Here is a 6303-nt window from a genome sequence, read left to right on the forward strand (position 1 = left end):
TCGCCTGAAAAAGACCATTAGATAGCCCACCCCATCAGCCTTTGCGTGGAACGCAAGGCTGATGTAGAGCTATCAGTCAGTCACGTGAGTAATGCGCAGTTATGGAAAATAATGGTTTCGTTAAGAAATTAGGATTTATTAGATATATTACTTATGGTGCTAACGAGAACATCATTGGTCATTCCTTAGTACCCACTCTGTTGGCTCCTTGAGCCTCATTGGGACCCATAGCCGTCCACAATAGCCCTTTTAAGTTTTTCTGCAAATTTCTAAGTATTTTTTGGGATAATGGCGTTTGTAGGCCCATGGTTTCAGTTGAAGTGATTTGGAAATTCCTCTGTTTTTCAAAATGAGGAAAATGACCTTTTTGAACTCTATAACCATTTCTGTTCAGACGCCATTTGCACCCTCAATCGATAACTTACTGGATTGGAGGCTTAAATTAATACCAGACTATTCTCGAGATACCTTCGATAATTGCTGTTTTTGTATAAATTACCGTATCCTTTATTTACAATATTCGCAACTGTATCTATGATTATTTAATTATTTGGTTTATTATTTGTTTTTTCACACGCACTTTCGTTTTAGTTTTGTGTGTGTTTTAGCAGTCATTCCGTTGGGTGGAATTTCCACTAAGCAATGTAATACTCATCTCTGTTCAGCAAAATCATGAACAGTACACATTACGAATAATAATAATAATAATAATAATAATAATAATAATAATAATAATAATAATAATAATAATGTTTTTTCCCCATTTGACCCGTCATTCTCCAGAAAATAATAAAACAGTTTATATCATAACCATTATCATGTGGTAATATGATAATGATAGCCACCCATGAACATTATTGGATTAGAAATGGTGAACGGCAACAATGAGGTATATTCTTCATTCCTATTATAAAATTACATACATCACATACTGTTAAATACAAAGCTATATTTTTATCACTTCTCCGAAGCCACTGAAAGACGGAGAGAAATTATGTCGTATTTTTCGTCCCACTCCCAATTAGCACTTATCATGCCTTTTGTAACTTTTTTTTTTTCCAAATGGGGGTCCTGTGATTAAAATAGTTTCTCACTCGATCGAAACTGTCGTAATTAATAAGCTCGTGTCAACATTCCTTTGCAAGGAGCGTAGAAGCCCATTCATTAGCAGATCAAGGTTTTACAGACAACAGTGGGATTAATAAGGTCGAAAGAAGAAGAAGGAGTTTTACAGACAACAAGACAAACTCTGTTTATATTTTCATAACAAAACGTAGTATTATTGTTGGCTTGCATTATGAAAGATTAGATTAATATGTGTCAAATTCTATGAAAGTTGCATGCACGAAGGTATAATTTCTGCGGAAATTAGCATGAATTTCAGCATGATTGCTCTGAAGAGCAGCATGACATTAATGATTAATATTGAATATAGGATGAATGTGTAAGAAATATTAAGGAAAAGTAGCATGAATGCAATACTTCTGTGAAGATTATCATATATATGTTACAGGGAATATGTGAAATCCAGGGATTTCACGAAACAGTGATTCATCTACACTGTTTCGCGTGTTTAAATGCAGCCCCTGCAAGTCTGGACTGTATTTTCTGTGATTAGTACTAACCCTGGGAATCAAATGTCCCTAATTGCATTTAGTCCCCAGAAGTATTACTAAACACATTGGTAGTGTAGATGAATCACTGTTTCATAAGTATTAATACTAGCCCTCAGGGATCGGATTCTTTCAGCGAATTGCTCATTCACAAATTCCCATGGGATTTCGTAATCCCTAATTCCATATTCCCTGCTTAACATATATAAGTATCTACATTGCATTAGAGCTCAGTGTTAAAATATACATGCGTCATATGAAATACGATTGATTTATTCGTGTACTGATGTAAAGTGTGATTAGTTTTGCAGATATACTACAACAAGTACTGTAGGATTGATATTTTTATTGTATTCATGATTTAAGTAGGGTGTGGGTTCTGTAAATACTGATTTTGCACGCTTTATCTCTGCGCTCTTTATTATTTTCTAAAATGCTTGCATGTCCACAGTTCAAGAAAGAAAGAGTTTCACGCTGCAATATGAATATGTATTATGTAAAACAAGATGAACGTTATTTTCCAGAAGAAATAAGAAAGCTATTTTCCAATGCATTCTCTTTCCCTTATCTTTTCCACCTTTTTCTCTCTTTTGTAGTTGGTAATGATGGAAAAATTAAAGAGGGGAAAAAATGAATACTGGGGCCATCTCATCAAAAGATAGAAGGTTCGACGTAATTATAGTTAAACAAGCAGACGCTTATTATATTTACATATACTTGCGTGTATGAAACTCATGTTGTGCACGTACAATACAGAGATTTTCATACCTATGTATGTGTGGATATGTATATATTTAAGTTAATACATATGTGTATGTATGATTTCTTAAATGTGTAGAATGACAATTTTCATACCCTTATATATATATTTATTATGTATATGTATATATATATATATATATATATATATATATATATATATATATATATATATATATATATATATATATATATATATATATATATACATACATACACACAGGATATTTACAAAATAAGAGTGACAGATTTAAAGAGATGAAGAAGAGTCAAAAGGGCGAATTGTTGATCTGCGGATAGTAATAAATCCTACCGCGTTGAAGGGACATGGCAAAAGATGATGTACACATTTAGAAGGAAGATGACTAATACGTAATAAATAAGCAGTGATCATGACTCTTCTAGGAGTAATAACAGTTCATTGGCACGGCCACTTACTTTTGTGTGTGGGATCAGCGTAGCAACCGTTGGAGGAAGAGGTGGAGGAGGAAGAGGAGGGTCTCCTGAGAGGGGCTTTCCAGAAGAGGTGGAGGTGGTGGAGGAGGAGGAGGAGGAAGTCGTCGTCCTGCCCTTCGGCTTGTTGTTCTCCTTCGTCGTGGTCGTCGTCACTTGGCGAGGGTAGTATGGCTTTGGGGCCGTTGTTTTTGCTCTGGTTTTGGGAGAGGGGGCCGTGGTGGTGGTGGTAGTGGAGGCTACAACACGAGTAGGAGCAACAACAGCGGTTGTTGTTGTATCGGTTGTGGATCGGTTCGTGGTCGCCAGCACTATGTTCGTTTTGCTTTTGTTTTCGTTCACGCAGGAACCGCCGACGAAGGCGACGACGACAACGGCGGGTTTAGGGTAAGACAACAGCAGCAGCAGCAGCAGCAGCAGAAGCCTGTGAACAGGTGAGGAAACAGAGCATAGGTCTAGCAGGCTCTTCCCGGAGGAGGATGGATGGTCAGTAACTGTCGCAGAAGCCGTTACAGCGTTTGAATTGAAAGCGCTTTCTCTCTCTCTCTCTCTCTCTCTCTCTCTCTCTCTCGCGTGCCCCTCGGTTTTATCTCCGTTCCGTCTTCTCTTTACTTTCTCCTTTCTCCAACCGTGAGTCGCCTCGTACCGGTAGAGTGCCCGACGGGTGAAACGGAAGAAGCGAGAGGGTGACGAAGAGAGGGAGGGAAGATCAGGAGTAGAAGAAATAGGAGGAGGAGGAGGAGGAGGAGGAGGAGGAGGAGAAGGAGTCGAGGAAGCAGAGGCTAGAGATGGTGGTGGTGGTGGTGGTGATGATGATGATGATGATGATGATGAGGATGGTGTTGTTGAACAGTGGCTGTGGCGCGAAGTCACGAACGGTAATGAAGGCCCTGTTGGTGGTGTGGTGATGATGGTGCCTTTTGGGATCGGGTGTTTGGTGAAGATGCTGCCTGTGGTGTCTGTCGTGCCTGCTCTTCTCTGTCTCCTCGGAGGGGGGCGGGGGACTCAGTGGATTAATCTGGAAGACACGTTGGGAGGTTACGACTCCAAGGGTGCTTTGCAGGGTGCCGGAGCGGTGGCCCTAGTTACACTGAGCTGAAGGTGGCGTGGTTGGTGTGAACGTTATGCCGTCTCTGCCGACCCCCACAGACGCCCGCACCCCATTGGCCAGGAACCCTGGCTCCTCCCAACGCCCACGCAAACGCAAAACCCGAGAGCGCAGACTCAGGCCCACTCATTGATAAGTCACAGCCAGCATACACCACTGCCACCCACACCCTCGATATCCCTTCCTTCCTCCTCCTGGCTCCACCCCCACCCCGTCCCTCCCTCCTCCCTCAGACTAACCTGCCGAAGCCACCCACAGAACTTTCCTCCCAAACACAAGCCGAACGAGATCCCGTCCATAGGAGAGAAGAGGGCTCGAGGTAACGTAGACTCTCCCTTTTCCAGCGAGGCGGCTGGACACTGGAAATGGACTCAATAAAAGGGCGGTGGAGAAAAAGAAAGGGGCTGGGAAGAGGACAGGTTGGCGAGGGCGTGGGGGAGGAGGGGAGGTGTGGTGCTTAAAACGGGCTGGAATCAGGTAGGGGAGGGTGTGGCTGAACAGGTGCCACCCAATCCAGCCACACCTCAGAGGCCGACGCCTGTCACTCGTCTCCTCTGACGCCCCCGACAGCTAATTGCCTTAGGGTGGCCGCGCCCCTGCGCGCTCCCGTTGACGTACGGCGAAGGAGCGGGCGATTAGGGTGGGCGTGGTTCCAGCATCGGGAGGTGAAGGGGTGGTGGGAGAGGGACAGAGATCGACGTTTGGATCAGGGCGGGGCGGCGAGCAAGGTGTGGCCGCCAGGTACCGCCTACCGCTAATCCCGGCTCTTCGCAGAGCCATCTTGCCCGGAGCCACACCCATTGGAACAATGGCTACATATTAAGGCGTAGGTCAGGTGAGTCTCGAAATGTCTTCCGAGGCCAGCGAGAGGCGACGCAGATCGAAGATTCCCTCTCTCTCTCTCTCTCTCTCTCTCTCTCTCTCTCTCTCTCTCTACCTACGATGCCAGCATTCATCCCAAGACCGTCGAAGGCGAGGGCCGGCATCGGCTAACTAGAGAACTTTTTCAGGCAGCAAAGGACATCCCTCCGGTAGCCAAGTGTCAGCCATTGGTGTCAGGTGGTGGGGACGTCAGCTGAGGGATCTTGATCGCAAAATGAGAGAGAGATCCGCAGGTATGCGAATGATATCACAGGAGACAGTCGTTCAAAGCATCGTCAGCCATTGATGTCAGGTCATGAGGACACCAGCGGAAGAGAGGAAGTGTCAGTAGATGAAAGGTTATTTGTTATGTCTAGAGATATATAAGTAAACTGATAATTATGTAACCCCAACAAGAGCTAGAGAGGGACTAATGGCACTGTTTATAAATCGATTTCACATTTTTCCCAATATATGTTTTCCCTCGTGTCCTAATGAACGAATCAGAGGCTTATTTTCACCTCGTGTTAGAATGAAAGAATCAAATATTTATTTTCCCTCTTGTTAGATGACATAATCGAAGATTTATTTCCCTTATCTTAGGTAAAAGATTCAAAGATTTATTTTCCCTCGTGTTAGAAGGAAAGAATCGAAGATTATTTCCTTAGTGTTAGAATGAAATAATCAAAGATTTATTTCCTCTCTTGTTAGAATGAAAGAACCAAAGATTTATTTTACCTTGTGTTAGAACGAAGGAATCAAAGATTTATTTTCCCCTCGTGTTGGAATGAAAGACTCAAAGATTAATTTTTCTCCGTGTTAGAATGAAAGAGTCGAAAATTTATTTTCCGTCATTTTAGGATGAAAGAATCAAAGATTTATTTTCCATCGTGTTAGAATGAAAGACTCCAATATTTATTTTCCCTCTTGTTAGAATGAAAGAGTCAAAGATTTACATTCCAACGTGTTAGGAAGAAGGGATCTAATATTTATTTTTCCATCGTATTAGAATGAAAGAATCAAAGCTTTATTTTCCCTCTTGTTACAATGAAAGAATCAAAGACTTATTTTCCCTTGTGTTAGAATGAAAGAATCAAACGTTTATTTTCCTTTGTGTTAGAGTGAAAGAACCGAAGATTTACTTTCTTTCGTGTTAGAATGAAAGAATCAAAGATTTATTTCCGTAGTATTAGACTGAAAAAATCAAAGATTTATTTTCTTAGTGTTAGACTGAAAGAATCAAAGATTTATTTTCCATCTTGTTAGAATGAAGGAATCAATGATTAAAATTCCTCGTAATAGAACGAAAGAATCAGATATTTATTTTCCCTCGTTTTAGAATGAAAGGATCAATAATAATTCAGCAAAATTAAGATAGAAACTATCTAAGTCAGCAAGAATGTCGACGATTAGGTGATCCAATCTCCTCTGAATAGAAATACGTTTAACAGACATGCATATTCCTTTATTAGCAAGAACTGTGCTCATATTGCAAAGGAGAATAAATAC

The 6303-nt window shown here is 41.5% G+C and overlaps 1 protein-coding gene across 2 annotated transcripts in view; it reads right to left on the reverse strand.

Moving 5' to 3' along the window:
- LOC136832260 (uncharacterized) overlaps positions 1-3960 on the reverse strand; it is a 291944-nt gene extending 287984 nt beyond the window's left edge. The window contains exon 1 of one of the 2 annotated variants that reach the window (XM_067093125.1): positions 2811-3960. The gene's annotated coding sequence lies outside the window, so the exon portion shown is untranslated. The remainder of the gene's footprint in view (positions 1-2810) is intronic. The other variant, XM_067093127.1, reaches the window with a different exon arrangement.
- Between the last annotated feature and the right edge of the window lie 2343 nt (positions 3961-6303).

The sequence above is a fragment of the Macrobrachium rosenbergii genome, chromosome 49 (assembly GCF_040412425.1).
Source record: "Macrobrachium rosenbergii isolate ZJJX-2024 chromosome 49, ASM4041242v1, whole genome shotgun sequence".
Taxonomy (NCBI): domain Eukaryota; kingdom Metazoa; phylum Arthropoda; class Malacostraca; order Decapoda; family Palaemonidae; genus Macrobrachium; species Macrobrachium rosenbergii.